This window comes from Polypterus senegalus, chromosome 9, assembly GCF_016835505.1.
Source record: "Polypterus senegalus isolate Bchr_013 chromosome 9, ASM1683550v1, whole genome shotgun sequence".
In the NCBI taxonomy this organism is placed as follows: Eukaryota; Metazoa; Chordata; class Cladistia; order Polypteriformes; family Polypteridae; genus Polypterus; species Polypterus senegalus.
The window spans coordinates 34,523,332-34,541,636 of record NC_053162.1 but is presented as its reverse complement, the minus strand read 5'-3'; the positions used below and the strand labels follow the sequence as shown (position 1 = coordinate 34,541,636).

The 18,305-nt window shown below is 36.6% G+C and overlaps 1 protein-coding gene across 4 annotated transcripts in view; it reads left to right on the top strand.

The window, feature by feature from the left end:
- Positions 1-18,305, top strand: part of tox3 (TOX high mobility group box family member 3) — a 107,075-nt gene that overhangs the window by 48,915 nt on the left and 39,855 nt on the right. The gene's annotated exons all lie outside the window — the stretch shown is intronic.

Sequence of the window (18,305 nt, the reverse complement as noted above, 5' to 3'; positions counted from 1 at the left end):
TGATTTATGAAAGGGGGTCGATCTAGATAGGGCACTTGATTACTGTAAACTGTGTTTTGGTGTATGCCAGTAATGATGTTCTTCTGAAGTTACAATGCAAGATATGTTCCCATTTAATTCAATTCAAGATTGAGGACAGAACCCATACTAGCAGCTCAAAATTGGAACTAACTCTGAACAAGGTGACAGTCTAACACTGGGGAATCAAGATATGCTTTTTGTAAAATGCATAGATTTTTTGATTGGAACTTATATAAAAAAAGATGTATAGGTGCTTAATGATTCAAAATAGTAGTATAATGAATAAAAAATAACATTAGGCTAAAACTGGGCCTGTTGATCATATCAAGTCATCCAGTGATGAATTTGGATTTTTCACCGTGCGTTAAGTCTTTCTCTAACTTTTGCTTCACATAGCATTAATGAAAACCATTATGGAAAGTGAAAACCAATAAAACGGAAATAAAACAATCTTTAAAATTTGTTAACTGCTATCACTGGTAGTGGAAATGATTCTGTTATACAAAATGAGAATAGAAATGAAATGGAATGCATGTGAAATTGTGTTTGTGACTTGACAGGGGACCTTTGTTGTTATAATTAGAATTTAACTAACTCAATTGCAGCAGATCTGGCAAGTATAATACCTTCATCTTTGTCACCATTTATGTAGAATCTGTGCGCTTTCTTCATATATAGTTAAGACTACAAGCAGTGACTGATTGGGCCTGTATTACAAAATGTAGGTGTGCTCTAAGTTGAATAGACATACTGTTCAGGACTGATTCCGACCCTGTACCTTGGCGCTACTAGGGTAGATTTTATTTTCCCTTGACATTAAATTGAACAAATCAAGCTTAGAATATCAATTATGGGTATTGAAACCTGCTGTACCAAAACTTAATACCAAATGATGATGTGTTTTTAAAAACTCTAGCCATCTGACAGAGCTATTTGTAAAAAAAAATGTGTTGCTTATACTGTATCTTTAGGGCAGGAGATTCATTTTTGAAATGTTTTTTGACATTAAATTTTACTGTTAGCGTAGACAGCTATTACCTAAGGTATACCAATCTCTCTTTAGCTTTTCCATGGAGTCCTTGTAATTGAGCAATTAAATATGGAAATTTTTGATTTAGAATATCAGTTGTACATTCTAAGTCAGACTGCCCATCGTTTATTCAAACATTATGCAGTTGTGCGATGCTGTGTAAGCATGTTCCACATAGAGCTCAATGAGTTTTCCTGCTGAGCCCAAAGCACAGACTTCCTCAGGGTGCACTGTTCTTACCCGCAGTGTGCAAGTCTATAGAGACCATGTAGTATTCTCGTTACGCCATTTGTGGAATTCCTGTGAGGCAGCACGGGAGGGCTGCTGTGGCTGTTCATTGCCATTTTGTTCCATTTACTAAATGGATATCATTTTCTATATATAAATAATCATGTTAAATTAGATTACTTGTTTCTCTTCAGTTAGATGCAGAAGAGAAGTTCCCACTGTGCACTTTACTGGCAAGAAAAGTAGTTGTCACACGCATTTAATTAATACTCTTAATTTAAGATTTTGAGATCTCATTTGTTTTGTTATATATACACGTTGGTGCAACATCTACCATTTAAGTTGCTTCTCTATAGGTTACACATTAATTGCATTGCCGTCTGCTCATCATAAATATGAAAATCTAAAATCCAGTGTATCCAGCACATGATTTTTCTTATATGAAGCACACACCCACAAAGACCTCTGAAAATGGTCACATTTTTCTAGAGGATAGGTAATATGGGTAAATTTGCTGAATACTGTCAAGTGCAGACCTCCCTTTCTATGTGCTCTGTATGTGTGTGTACTGTGTATATATGAGTATTTGTATATATGTAAAAGAAACACAAATCACTCCATGGCATACATTTCCATTTCTACAGAAACAAGCTAAGAAGCTCCACTAAAGGCAACAATTAAGAAATAAATAACCAACAGTCACACAAATGATACACCAGACATGAGTCTACTAAATTTTGAAATCGCCAATTATTGAAATCTTCCTGTGCCTTTTTCTCTGTGCTGTAGTCTATCACATATGCACTGCAGTATTGGATTTATAGCAAACATGTGACATTATCATTTCCTAAACTGAAGTTAACAGAGGAATTACAATTTAAATTGATATTATCAGTCAGTTAAAATGTAGTTCTGTACTATTACTTGAATATGAATGAAAATTTTAAATGTTTTAAGTTTGCTACCATATATTTTCAACTTAACTGAAGCAGAAAAAAATCTAAGGTGTAAATTTAATTAATAGTTGGATGAACATTGTCCTCAGATTAAAGTTAAAGTGCTACTAAAGGAATGTAAAACTAACTTCTCTTAACCATTTTTTATATATGAACTTACACATTCCAGACGTGCTGACTGTGACAAGTAACACAATATCTTATCTGTGACAAGATATTTTTATTGTAACATTCTAAAAGCTGCTTAATCCAATTCATGGGTCTTTGGGGATGGAGGAGGTCTTTGCAAGGGTAGGTTCAAGCCACAAACCAGCCATGGTCCTCTCATGCACACATTCACTCTCTCAACCACATGGGGCCAATTTGCAATCGGCACCTCACCTAATACACTTGTCTTTGTGATGCAGGAAAAAACTGGAGCACCTGGAGCCAAAATTAAACGTGGCAGTTAAGTTAAAATGCCATTCTCCTCTTATCCTTTTTATAAGGTTGCACTAAATCAGAAATTGAAGGCTGAATTTAGAGGTGCTCTGAACAATTTGTTTTTTGTTTTTTTTTAGATTTGATCACTGATACCAAGTTACTGGATTGGCACATTTCAATACCAATTACAATTTGTACAATGCTAAGGTCCTGCATAACCAGACACATGGAAGCCTTATTTTCTATGCTAAAGTGTATTTTTGTAATTTAAACTACAGATCTTCAGTTATTACCTTTTCATTTTTATTGAATTTTAAAATTATTTAATTTTTTTTTTATTATTAATTTTTATTGGCTGTCCCTGTTAGTTCACTCAGAATTTCATTTTAATGATCTCTGTCTTTTCCCAAAAAAAATTTAGAGAAACCATGTGTCCATGTGATTGCTGCCTTCACTAATAAACCCAAAGGAAGTTGTTTCTTCATTGCTCCATGTATGTGTGCTATTCTTTAACATATCAAACCAAATGTGCCGCATCTTTAAATTGCATCATATAAGCATTGTATGTATGTGCAATTTTGGTTTTGTTTTTAATTGCAAAACAACAGACTTCTTATTACTATTTTTACAATTTATGGTTCAAAAATAATTGTCAGTTTTATTGTCTGACTTCTCTTTAGACTTAAAACATTTCCTCTTATAGACTCAAAGGAGTTTTACGTGTGCAGCAAAAAATTGTAAATTTGTAAAATGACTGAAGAAGTCACCAGTTTAATTTAACTGCTCAAATCCTAGGCATTTCATTTCCCTTTTGCTCAGTGTTCTTTTACCTTCAGCTTTATAACTCTGCAGCTCCAAGCTTTTATTACAAGTATCTCTACAGGGATGTAATTAACATTAAAGACCAAGCTTACGATGTTCCTGTCAGCAAGCCTTTGATACTGTCTTAAAACCTTTTTCTTCTTTTGTCATGCCTAAATAAAGTAAGAAAGTGATACATAATCCTGGACAAAAAACATTCTTCTGGATGTGCCACTGCATCAGCATCCCAAACTTCTAATCTCAGTTGACCCCAGGTCTGAGAACCCCAGGTTACCAGAGAAAGTAGTAGGTCCAGCGTAATCCACGCTGAATCAACGTTGGTAACTGGGAATCCTCAACTATACAACTTGCTCTGGTGTGGCAAGATGTTTTGGGCAGCACTTTATTTTGAGACCACCCACCCGAGGCAAACAAAACATGAGAATGGAACAATTAGAAGTAGAACCACTCTAAAAAAAAAAAATGATACCTCCTGATTTTGAAGTTTCAAGGTCTTTGACTGGAGGACTGGACTTCTAAAGTCACATCAACCTTAATGGGTATCATACATGTTCCAGTTAACCATTTAGGTCCTAGTTTTATTTGTTATTATATAGCAGATGTTATGATATGAGGAGTCAGAGTTGCAGAATGTTTTTAATTTTGTGTTTTATATTTCAAGAAAGAATATAGTACTTAATAGTATTTCCCAGAGTTTGATGATGAGGGTATGTGTGCACCTATCATCTTTTTGGTGGTGAAGTCTTCATAAGTCTTGTGTTAGAATAAATTAAGTATGTTCTAGTCTTAAAAGGTTTGTAAGCAATCCAGACTTGTATGCAATTAGGAATTGCACTGTATTCTGTAATGGCCCTGTAAAACTTTACAGTGTGTCATATGTTCAGTGGAAGTGGCACAGGATATTTTTTGGTGGATCCTCCGGTATGCACCACTGCCTTGGACTAAAATATATGATCAGAACTGTTTTGAAGAGAACGGACCATTCCACCCAACATGGCTCATCATTTTCTCTTCAATTAGCATTTATAGGATATTATGAAATTGAGGTTTTGGGGTCTTAAAGCCACTGTTGTCAGTGACACTATGTTAACTAGTTTAAGTTATTGTGCTTTTTTTTGGTAATGAAATGCATATTAACGGTGATGCAATATTTACCCCTGAAGAGCTTTAATTTTTCCACCACTAATGTCTGTCTTTCGTGAACAAGGGCATAACAAAGTTAAATGAGCAATGTTGTTACAAGAACCATGCATGAACATTGCTAATTTTTGTTGAAAAAGAGGAAGGGTAGCTTCCTTAGATATGGTAACCTTCTCCTCATTGACTAGGGAAAGCTTCTTGATGTTCTACTTTTCATGGGCAAGTTGACAGGGGATTGATGAGGTGATGTTGGAGCAGCAATGGTGTAGAATTGTGATACTGTCTAATTCATCCTCGGTTTATAAGGCCCAAGTCATCTTCATCAACTTGTAATCATTTGCAAAAAAATCAAATCATCCTTACTGAGCATACAAGAATGATTAGGTCTCAATTCTAATGTTTTATTTATTTTTATTTATTGGGAACTTTAGCTGATTCACTTTGAGGGCATTTATTTATTCATTGAGTTGTTTACTGAGGAGAAGATCTGATTTTAATTTAAGACTAATGAAGCAATGTCAAAGCTCTATATGAAAGAGAAAATTTTGTAAACCAATACGATTTGTCAATTCAACCATTCCCTCAAAAGAGTATTTTGCTAGAATGTGTCTAAGTCCCTAGGTGAAGTACAAGTTTGATGATGCAATAAGGGAGAATTATCTTTGGAAGATCACACATTAATGTGCCTGCAAATAAAGTACAAGTTGGGTTAGATAAATTAGGGAATGAGCTGTGTTTAACTTGCATGTTCTGTTATACAATATACTATGTTATATTTTTTAATATGTGCGGCACGGTGGCGCAGTGGTAGCACTGCTGCCTTGCAGTTAGGAGACCCAGGTTTGCTTCCCGGGTCCTCCCTGCGTGGAGTTTGCATGTTCTCCCCGAGTCTGCGTGGGTTTCCTCCGGGCGCTCAGGTTTCCTCCCACAGTCCAAAGACATGCCGGTTAGGTGGATTGGCGATTCTAAATTGGCCCTAGTGTGTGCTTGGTGTGTGGGTGTGTTTGTGTGTGTCCTGCAGTGGGTTGGCACCCTGCCCAGGATTGGTTCCTGCCTTGTGCCCTGTGTTGGCTGGGATTGGCTCCAGCAGATCCCCGTGACCCTGTGTTCAGATTCAGCGGGTTGGAAAATGGATGGATGGATATTTTTTAATACACCTTTGTCACTGGATGTGTTTGACTGAAATCTGCTCAGCCTAGTTTGTGCCACTTGGAACAACATACCCTAGAAGAAGGCAGCTTAACCCTGAAAACTGTTAAGTGAAGAAGCCAAAACTTTGACTTCTAAATACAGCTTGAGGAGTTTGATGTGTGGTTATGTGGTGGTGTTGCACTGTATCTAAATTCATTATCTATTCTTGACTAGTCTATTCTGAAAACATTACTTACTAGGGATTTTTTTTGGTGGTTTTATTTTGGTTTCTATAAATGGACTGTCATTCAATTAACGTATAGCTTATATCTTCCCACATTTATGACTTTTCACAACAAAACGCTTGTAAAAATTAAAAATGAATAATTTATCATTTACTTATAGCTGCCTGTTAAAATTATGCCTACACAAGTTTTCAACACTGTCTCCTCCTCTCATTTTTAATAGAAATTACTACTTCGGTCTTCATTTCAGGCTTACAGCCCATGATATTTTTTTGACCATCTTGCATCCCGAAATATTTTTCTATCTTGTACAGCTTCTCCATAGAAACTATGAGGTTATGAATCCTTCTCTTTTTTGCTCATCAGATGCTGCCCTTGCTATTTATTTGTTCATCAAGTTTGTTCCATAGTTTGAGATTCAGTCTAAAATATTCAGCTGTTAATTTTGCAGGTAGAAATGTACATTTTAGGTCTCATCATGTGATCCATTTTAAAGTACTAGAATGATTATTTGGGATGGCTATAATTTAAACTTTTTTTTTTTTTATAACTTTCACTAACCCAAAAGAACCATGATAAAAGATAGTGTTGGAGTTAAAAAGAAAAAAGACCTGTTCATATGAAAAGGATACAATAATGTGTAGAAAGTATATTTTAGCCGTAAGTTGATTGCTACTATTGAGATGAATCGCATACGTTATTTGTAAAAACATTTTTTAAAATAAAGTGTGTTACATTGCCCCGAAGTTTTATTGGTAGCACTTCAGTTATGCTGCTGCAGCCTCCTCATTTTATTTTTCAAATATGCTTTGTTTTAGTATTTAAAAAAAAAAAAAAGTTTAAGTGCTGACATTACTTCCTTCCAATCTGCTGATGTTCATTCAAACATGAAAACACAGGCACCTCTGTCTTTCTTTCCTTATTCTTTTAGAAACGAGATTCAACCAGTCTCTAATAGAATACTGAATGTCATCATTTTAATATTCATCCAACATGGAATAAATCACTAAGTACTGTAGCATAAAATAGTACTTTTTGGTACTTTAAAAAGATGTTTTCCAAATATTTAGACTGAATGGCCTATTATGAAAATTTTCATGTTCAATCAATAAACAGAACTGAGAAAGCAAAGATTTTGAGTCTTCAAAAATATCTTTAGTATACTTAAAATTAATCATGCATAGCTCACATTGACAATCATATTTGAAAGATTTTGAATAAAATGATGGAAATTGTTTTAAAAATGTATTTCCATCTGAGTGTTTTGGGTGTATCAATTTATAGTCTCGAACTAAACATAAGAGTGTATGGGCAGTTATGCGAGTGTGCCATGCGCTAAATTCCCTTCTGTGTTTGGTTCCCAGTTTTTGCCTGGTGCTACTAGGTAGTAATAAGTGGATGACTGTTATTACTTTAGACATTTTATCTCTGATTTTTCCATGTTGTGTTTTTTTTTTTTTTCTTCCTTCTTCTGACACCTCACTGCTAATGCTTGCAATTAAACAGTTCTTTATAGGCCTTTTCCTCTTTCTCTACCTCACTCACCAACCAGTGTTGCTCTTTTCTTATTCTTCAGGGGAATCTTTAAATCCTACAGGACAGTTAAGAGTTTTCTAGCTCTTTATGGCACCTATGAGGGGAATGTGTTTGTATGGTAGTTACACAAAAATGTACATGTACACATTGCCTACGATTAGGAGTGATTTATTATCTCATGCTTGGGTGTAAGATCTAATTCTATGGTGTCTGCTCACTTGATAAATGAGGCGTTAAATTTGTGTACAGCCTTGCCGTAGGCTTAGACTTACTGTCACATCTACAATTGTTTTGTAAATGAGGGCCTGCTTTATGCGCCTTTGGCTTCTCTCTTTTGTAAAACTCTGTATGAACTTCAAACATGCTAAATATGTGGTACACATATACTTACAACATTTTTGCCAATACGCTATAAACCATTGTGTGTGTGTGTGTATGTGTATATATATGTGTGTATGTATATATATATATATATATATATATGTGTATATATATATATACCACACTTATTGTTTTGCCCCATCTGTATACAATGGTGGCAGCTAAGATTTAATATTAGCTTGATAGTTAAACTGGTTTATAAACAGGTTAAAAAATAATTATTTATATTTGGCTATGACTGTTGATTGTACTTCATTGCCAGATATTCTGAAAAAGTGAATATCTGCATATTCCTTTAATGATATTTTTCAGAAGAATAATATCTCAAAATTATGTTAACTTTAAAATAAAAAAATGATACATCAAATTAGTTTTCTGTGTAAAATTTCAAAAAAACATTCACAATTAAGGTGGCATGGCCCCAAAATGTTTGTCTTCAGTGCTGTATGAGATGTTGGCCCTTTCACTCCTGTATGTAAAACTGATAAGTTCTATTCAACTTATATATACACCTGCATTTTTATCAATCTTTAATATTGTTTTTTATCAGTATGCTGCTGCTGGAGTATGTGAATTTCCCCTTGGGATTAATAAAATATCTTTCGATCTATTGATCTATCGATCGTAGTAAGACAGCTGAAATGAAAGAAACTTCCCAAACCTGCATAATCTGTTTCAAGGTTGTGGGAGGTTAGAGCCTGGCAACTTCAAGCATGACGGCCAAAATGAATCCTGGATAAGGAACCTGCCTGTTATAGGGCCCACTCATTCAGACCCACACTTGCATAAGACAAATGCACTGTACAAGTACCAGTAAACCAAAAATGCATGTGTTTGGGAATGTAGGAGGAGGCCAGCAATGCCTGTCCAGATACCCAGTTTTGTTATTTGTTCTGTGTCCAGCACAGAGCGCTCAAAATAGATTTTGGAGTCCTTGATTACTGAACTTGCAGACCATGCCGGACAATTTATGGAGAATGGAGTACTGAAAGGAGGTTTTTTTTCTCGCTCTCTCTCCTGGGGCCTATGAGTCCCAGTAAAGCATTCAGGTTATGCAAGGTGGTATGGTTTATGTTTTTGATGGTTAAAAGTGGTTTATGACAGAGTCACTGAATTTCTTGTGCATTGTGCAAGTGTAGAAATTAATGTTCTCTCTATTTAGGACAGTACTATGCAAAACGGTTCGTCTATTAGAAAGATGGGCACCATAGTGACTGTGATCTTTTAATTGTAAAACTCAACATGGCATAACAACTTCAGTGTTAGATATTGAATCGGTCACTTTTTTTCTTGCAAGTTTTCCATCTGTACATCTGCATAAATCAATGTTTTAGAGACTTGTGATTTCTAAGGTTGCTGCAGATAAGAGCACCCACTAGCTTCGTTATAAATGTAAATTCCTGTTTTTAGAGACCTGCTGGCCCCGGTCTATGTCCACAAAGTGGATCAGGGTGCAGGTGAGAGCACTTCAGACAGTTTTCCTCATATATCTTTCTTGCTCATTGTTGCACAAAGCTGCTGGTGCCTCCAGGGTATAGCCTAATTAAGCACTCTGTTTGTAGTTGATTAGCTGTAGCTCCTTCAGTGATTACATTCACATACTAACCATTCAGATGAGGATTTGTGTTTTGTAATTATTTATTTATTTTTTAATCTAGTTCTCATTTCACTCTAGACTTCATTTGTTTCTTTGGTTGTTCATGGTGCCAAAGATAAAAGCCCCACTCCTCCCTTCCTCTCTGTTTCGTACTGCAGGATAATAAGGGTCCTCTGCATTAATTATATTTTCTAATAAAGCAGAGGTATGCATAACATAATGTTTGGTTCTAACAACAGCACTGTATTGTATTTTTCAGATTGAATATAGTGTTCATGAAGTCCTTTTCTTGACTTAAATAAAGTTGCATCACATCAGTCTGCCTATTAATTATGAAATAGTCCTGAGTGATCATGAAATAGGAGATTTAAGGTGATGTAATTTGTTCGAGGAGCAGATGTTATACTGCAATTCTTCATTGTACTTTCCATTGTTGTGTGCTGTCACTGCTCTTTTGTCATCTTGGAGAAAGGCCTTTCTGTCCCCAGTTGTGGTGGAGGTTTGGGGTTGGGTTGGTGGAAGGGGGGGAGGATACTACCGGATGTGATGGTGGTGGCTGCTCTGCTTTGTTTGAGAGGTCTTGGTTTTGCCCTTTCCAAAAAAAAAAAAAATCTGTATTTATTGTTTTACAGCATTCAAGATTTTTCTACCTTGGGAAGAAAAACAGCTCTGAATATCTTAAAGAAAATAAAAAAATAAGCAAGCGTAGATGGGATTGGGGCAGATAAATCATTAAACATTTACTGATTAACATATGCCTATTAATTGGTTTGTTGCTATTCGGTTTGAGCTTTATCTATATATGTCCAATTGTATTTAATATTTTTTTGTCTGATTGTGATTATGACTGGACAGTATTATCCTTTTTTCTTTTTCATGAAGGTGTAAATGTGTGGGCCCTGTACCAACCAAATAAACATCGGTTCACTTGCACTTAAACTTGTTAGAACATTAGATAAATTGTGACGAGTAAAAGCTATTTAGCCCAACAAGCTTGTGCATCCTATTCAACTAATAGAACTAAGAATAACATCAGGCTGAGAAGGTCCCTAAAGTCCTACTCTCTGCCACACTACTTAGATAGATAGCCATGGTTCTTTGAATGATGAAAAAGTTCAGAACATTTGATGAGATACTTGCCCTTAACATGTTTCCAACCATGTCCCTATGTTTTTGTTGCAGAATTTATTTTAAAGTAACAACTGGGATTTACTGTACTAATTCTTTTCATAATTTTAAAATAATTCAGTCATGAATTTCCTGTTCTCCATTGGTTTAAACTGTTTTAATGGCTCCTTCAATCTCTATTCATAGTCTCATACCTTTTATCCCGAGAATCTGCCTCGTTGCACTTCTCTGGACTTTCTGTAATGCTGCAATGTCTTTTAATATGAAAACTAAAACTGAACACAGTACTGCAGGTGAGGCCTCACTAGTGTGTTATATACTGAAACATAACTTCTCATGACTTGTACTCCACACATTGTGATATATAACCCAGCATCTTATCAGCAGTCTTAATCGCTTCTGTGTACTGTCTGGATTAGATAATGATGAGTCCACTGTACTTTTTTAGTTCCTTCTCATAACGTGTACTTTCAAGTTTCAGATCTCAGATTCTGTATTCAAATCTAACATTTTACTTCTTACATGTAATACTTTACATTTACTTACAATAAATTGCATCTGCCGCAAATCTGCCCAAGTTTGTATGCTATCCAAAATGCTCTAACAAATTTAGATGGTTCTGCATTATTTGCTCTTCTAACTAGTTCGATTTCATCTGCAGACTTAATTAGCTCATTGATTATATTCTTGTCCAGATTGTTTGTGTATTAAAAACAGCAGCGGTCCAAAAACTGGTCCTTGAGGGACACCACTTTTAGTCAGACAGGCAGTCATTATCCAACCCACTATATCCAAAGTTCCAAGCCAATCCCAGCCAGCACAGGGTGCAACACAGGAACAAATCCCCGGGCAGGGCACCAGCCCGCTGCAGAGCACACGCGCACACACCAAGCACACACACTAGGGACAATTTTTAGGATCGCCAGTGCACCTAACCTGCATGTCTTTGGACAGTGGGAGGAAAATGGAGCACCCGGAGGAAACCACACAGACACGGGGAGAACATGCAAACTCCATGCAGGGTGGACCTGGGAAGCGAACCCGGGTCTCCAAACTGCGAGGCTCCAACACCACCGTGCCGCCTGGCACCACTTTTAACATTGCCTAATTCTGAAATAGTTCTCCTCACCTTCCTTTGTTGAGTCAAGTTTGTACCCACCTGAATACCACTTCTTTTAGTTTAACTTTTCATATTGTACCTTATCAAAATACTTTGAAAATCTAGATAAATAATATCATATGCATTTTTCAGATTGTTGCTGATCTTGCTCGTCTCAACCCAAGTGAAGTATTTGCAAATTCCTCTGCTCGAGACTTGTGTAGCTCAATCTTTTCCTTAATTGCTTCCATGAATTCATCTATGATACATGTTAAGCTTACTGGCCTGTAGTTACTTGGATCAGAGCGATCACCCTTTTTAGACAACACACAGTTTCCCCATTTGGGGTGGTTACTGTACTGCAATTAAAAAAAAAAAACAATAAATGAACTCAAAAAAGGTTACATAAACCACAGAGAAACAAGCAAACAAATGGGCTTCTTTTGTCTCAATTATAGCAGTCTTCTTTTTTTTTAGAAATCAAGCCATGGAGACTTCTGCATGAAAAATCAAAGAATAAACAAAGGGGACAAGATCCAAACAACCCCATAGAAAAGTATAAAATTTGCAAGTGGCCAACTTTCAAGCATGAGCTACTTTGTAAAACTACTGCCTTTCTTACCAGCACTTCCTCAGGGTGTGGCTGCTGCAAGTCTGCTTGATTCCCTCAAAGGATATACTTGAATTCCTGGCACATAAGTGGGGATGGTCTAGTATACAGTGTGATAGTTGGATACCATTATGCATGTGTACTTAATTTTTAATTTATGATCAAGTATTACACCTGCTAAGTAAAAAATATGTTTAAAGTAATCCATTGTTGTTTCTGTACTATTGCTTTTATGATCTGTTACTTATTTCCGAGTCTTGGATTATACTTTAGGTTATCTAGAATTGTGAAACAAGCTAGGAAGAAGCTTTAAGATCCTAATCCATCCTCTCTCTTCTATACACCATAAAGACATTCTGTGATAACATTTTTGCCATTTGGTACAAAACTTAGCACTGCAAGTACATTGATGCAGCACCATGGACACAAATCCAAAGCCCAGTCCCTGACTGTGTACAGTTTGCATGTTCTGCTTGCATGTGTGTGAGCGTTTATCTGGCTATTCTGCTTTTCCACTTATATCCCATAGATGAAAATGTTATGTAGTGCCTGTAAAGTGGCTCTGTATGTGTAGGTGTGTTTGGACTGGTGTCCTGTCTAGGGTTGGTTTCTGTCTTGTGCTGAATGCTGCTTGAATAGGCTTTGGTCACAATTGATCTTAAACAGGATCAAGTGAGTTTGAAAGCATTATGTTATAAGCTAATTTTTTTTTTTTTTTTTGATGGTATTCTACACCCTTGTATGTAAAATATATGTAAGGCACATCTGTAGTTAAGAATGTGTAATGTAATAAAATGCACTGACATGACTGGATATGGCTTTTCATTAATCAGCACTGCCTATTGGATAAGGCTCTGAAATGGAAAACACAGGTCTGCTAATGTGATCTCCTTAATTGACTCATTATTTAATTCTAAGCAAGTCACTTAACCTGTCAGTGCTTACACTGTAGTCAAATGAAACTTTTTTTTTTTTATATATATCTATAAAGCACCTGGGGATGGATTTCAGTATAGGAAAGTATTATACAAAATAAAGTTTATTCCCACCAAATAGTTGAGAGTCTTTGGTTTGTTTAATATTTGGGTTTGCACATGTGCCAGTGAAGTGTGGATTGAAGTCAACCTCTGACTGAAGCTCTCGCATGGACAGATAATATGCAACTCTGTATTAATTGTTACATGTTTTAGTGTCATTCTCTGGAGGTGTGTTTATACTTCAGCTTCAGAAATGTCTATTGTCGTAGCTATTGACTTGTAGCAAATTTATTTAATGTTCCTCTGCCTTAAATCTGCTTCTGGTGTATTTTTAATGAGAAGTTGTGTGTTTGTTTTTTATTTTCTAATAATGGTTTGGGTACCTGAAACTACCATTGTTAAGCTAGTGAGCGATGACATGTGCCATTTAAGAGCGGGCTTTGTGTTATTTCTATGCATTTTTTCCTTTTTCCCTTTGCTATATTTTTAACCCACCTTTGGTTCATTAGACTGCTATGAATCCAATCTTTGTTGTGCTGCATATATTCCATGGCTTACTTTGGCCAATAGCAAATATAATATGTGACATTTCTCCCCTTCAGAGCACTGCTGATATAGGGATTTTGCCAATATAAACCACTTGTACTGTGGGGGCACCAAGCCAAACTTGTACAAAATGCCATTATTAATGGAGTATTTGCATTTGGCAATGATATTTTCTCTTAAGTTTTCTCTTGTGCTGCATTTCAAAAAGCTCTCATGGCTTTTAATATTTCAGCAAAAGTAAACCTGAGCAACGAAGCACATATTACATTAATATCAGTGACTGTGAGTTAGTCTGAAAGTTGAGTTCATATAGCAGAGTAGTTTCAGAACTAACCCTCAAGGAGTCTTGAGTCTACAGGATTACAGTAATGTTGATTCAACTTGCATTTAAATTAATTCAGAGGGGATTTAAGTTGAACTGAATAATTTTTTCATATCTTTCTAAAAGTGAGATTGTGTAATACATTGTACAGTATATGGGTGTGTTTATGTATATAATAAATACTTATGAATTGCATTGGAGTCCTTTTATGTGTCAGTTTAGTGCCAAGATGCTTTAAATCTACTCTTGCCAAAATGAGACCGTTACAATGCTTAACACTGAGTGCTTGGGTTCATTGAATATATCCAGATATTTAAGTAATTAGATTTGATTAATTAGATCTGAGAATTTGTGACAGGACTGCTGTAATGAGAGCTGGAGCCTCTTGAGGGGTGGTCTCAGTAATGACTGGTAAATAAATGTTCTTAAGTAGTGGTGATTAATAGCTCAGCAGAAGTGTTTTATAACTTTATTTAAAATGTTGTAAGTTGAATGGGAGGCCATTCTATGACCAGATAGTGAAATGTAACCTTGCAAATAGTATTTTAGTGTCAAAATAGAAAACATGAATTTAATGTCTTCTAGGTGACAAAATATGATGCTGAGGAAAATACTAACAAAGGTAATAGTGTTGTATTAACTTTTCAATTACTGTGTGGTAAACACAGATGTTGCTTTTCAGCAGATTTTGATTTGATTTCTACAACACATTGAGAGATTATTTTACCTTGTGTTCATTATAGTGTTTCAATGTGACAAAAATGATGACTCTTCAACATATATACTTCATATATTAGACTAGGCTTCTTGCTCTTCCGCCGTGGTAACCTGGCACCTAATATTGAGCTTAAAAATTGTGAACAAACCACGTATAGTTGTAAGTTGTTTACTAACAGGCTTACTTGGAGTAAGAGACAGGTGGTCATTACAAAGCTCCAATTAGAGAAAATGTACTCCTTTTAATTTATAGTTTGTGAGTAGGAAGAATACTCTATGTGCCATAAACTGCACATTTTTCACATTTTTTTTAAACCGTAACAGAAAAATAAAGAATTTACATAATACACACTCTTGCAAACATTAATTGGTTATATTTTATTTTTACAAAATCAATTTTTTTTAAAAAAAAGTGAATTCTTCAGATTGTCTAGTAATTTTAAGAGTAAATTTGGCCAATCTGGACATTTTTAATGAAATATCAGTTGTACAGGCAGTCCCTGGGTTATGTATGAGATAGGGACTGTAGTTTTGTACATAAGTTGAATTTGTATGTAAGTCGGAACAGGTACATTATTTTAATAAATGCTGCCAATGAATGATGGAGTTTCATGCCTATCTGACCTTTTTATTATTTCTACTTTATTTTCAATGGTGATGGTTTTTCTCTTCTTTACTATATCACCACCACTTGCATCAGATATGTGTTTCAGAGACATTCGTGAAGGATGAAGACAAAAGGTTAAGATGAGCTCTTCTGCACAGCACTGTCCACGCTTTCACAGCAGGAAGGCACCCTTCAAATCCTCTGATGTACTGACAAGAGACAACTTCTTGCTATGTGCGTGACAGTACAAGCAAGCTTGCTATTGAGAGTGACTTGGTGTGGCGAGGGGGGTTCATCACTTGCCCACCACACAGTCACCTCCACTACAGTATGCTGCCTGCAGCTTTCGCCCACCGAGAATGAACACAATGTGGCCAAAGGCGGGTAGTGAATCACCCAACCCAATTCAACAGGCAGCCATTTGAGGCACACTCCAAGGCTACCCCTGCCTCCTCCGTTCAGCCACAACCGGGTCAGCGCTTGCAGCATTACCAGCCGTGTGTGCTGGGCGGGCAGTGAAACACTCCCCTCTGCTCCATCCAGCCTGTGTCCAGTCAGGAGCAGTAACTGCGGCGGCGTAGTGGGCGGGCAGCAAATCCTCATCCTGCACACGAGCGATAGCTGTGGCCCCGGTGACTATGGACCACGGGCCGCCGGGAGCCGCCTGAGGAACTCTACACTGCGCGAGCAGCGAAATCGCCCCCTCCAGCCACTGCTTAGAGCATTCCCAGGCCAAAGATGACTGAATGGCAGTTACTGAGGCGCATGCGTCGCAGCTGTGGCCTCATTCGTAAGTCATAGGTCAGATGTCCGTAACCTGGGGACTACCTGTATACAGTATGTATTTTTTTTTTTTTTTTGAAGATATGAGAGTGTTACCACAATACCAAGGAGAATTTCCAAATTGAACTTTGGTGGTGTCAGGGAATGGTGCAAATTTCTGTACTACTGCATCTCTCCACAGGCAAAGTGCATACTGTAGTTGTATATCCATGGGCTTATTGCATGTTCATTTTCAGATCTCTCTCTCAAGTCTTTATAAAGTCTTTTTGGCAAAGTCAGTGTTACAGTGTCAGTGATCACTATATTTAAAGCAGGGTATAACCAACTTATATGTAAATACTTTGTTGGACTGTTGACAAAAAGCAGCCTGGATGGGACCTTCTGCAGAAAAATTGTTTATGGCCACGATGCTGATAATGCCACAAGAGTCCAGAAGTAAACCGATTTCATTCTCTTCTTTTGGCCTCCTGTTTTTTCTCATTTTGTGTTGCAATGATCAACTTCATACTTTGACACTTCTTAAATAACAATCCAACTATTGCTTATAATGCATGTTTTCACCGATTGTGTGATGCCTAATCGACCTTTTGGACTAGAGGAGCTTGCACCTATCCCAGGTGCAGTAAGAGTAAAGAGAAAACCAGTCCTGTACAGTGTAACAGTTAATTACAAAGCATAAGTGCACACGCCTACCCATAGCCACATAAATCTGGCCAATTTGCAGGTTCAAAATACCCTAACTAGCATAGTTTAATATGTAAAAGTAACTTCTGCAAGGGATCTTCAAAATGTTTCCTCACTTTTTTGTTTCAGTTTTTGTGAGACAGGTTACTGAGCCTTTGCAGCATTGTAGCTAAGCTGCAGAATACTGATGGGTTCCCAAGGTCTCCTGGACCCCTAAAAACCACAAAATAAAAACTCTAGGATTGTTGTCGCTGACAAAAGTTTTTAAAACTTGCTATGGTGCTGTAAATTACACAGCACCTATTATAGTGTGTAAGAAAATATGCTCAAATATAAATTCTGAAGAAGGTTACTGTTAAGGGGTTTCCTTTTACTTTTAGTCTGCTTTACACTCAGAATGAAGTGCTGCTTCCATCCTTACTCTAAAGCTTTGGATGAAAAAAATAAACTAAACAGAACACTGAATATGTTCCATACCCAAGGACATTTTGTTGAAGGAAGCATCAGCACTGTTACAGTGAATGCATTGGCAGTTTTTGCTCTCCCACACAGAAGTGCATGCTTGTCAAAACAAGTGACACTTGTGTGATGCTGCTCAGAAGAATGATGTGGTGTGGCTTTTGTTTGCAGATTGTGATTCCACGTACAATGTGATTAGTGCATTTAAGCTATTCATATCCTGAGTTATAGCAATTCTGTGCAGCTAATTGTATATTCCGCTGTACCAACGGAAGAGTTCAGCTAACAGCAGAGCACTAACAGGACCTCTGGATTACCAAGTGGTGTTCTGCACATTGATTGTAAACTTTGTTTTGGTGGTTTAGTGTCCTGCAACAAATTCCCCAATGACAGCAAAACTAACAATAAAGAGTTCTGAATGTTGAATGCCATTGAGTTTTTGTCAGCTGCACCAAAGAAGAATGGAAACGTGCAATTTTCAAGTGCAAATGATGATAATAATAAGCTAAAATTGACATCCGTTTATGTTTTCAGTATATGGGCAATGTTTTACCTGCTGAAGTGTATACAATCGCATAAAGATGTTTAAAAATGATCAGTTGAGCATGATGGATGGAGAGACAGCCATCCATTTCAACCAGTGATGAGAAGCAGAAGGAAGCCAGCGTCATTGCTTGCACAAAGAAATAAACAATTGTAGAAGAAACCTATATACTACTAGAAGAAGGCACTGAATTTTCAATTATTGGGAACTGAAACGCATAAAGAATACCTGGTGTTGCAGTCAACCAAAAAAATTACCTGAAGGCATTTTGAAGCTTATAGTACTTAGAGAAGCAGAGAGACGATATTGAAAAGTAATG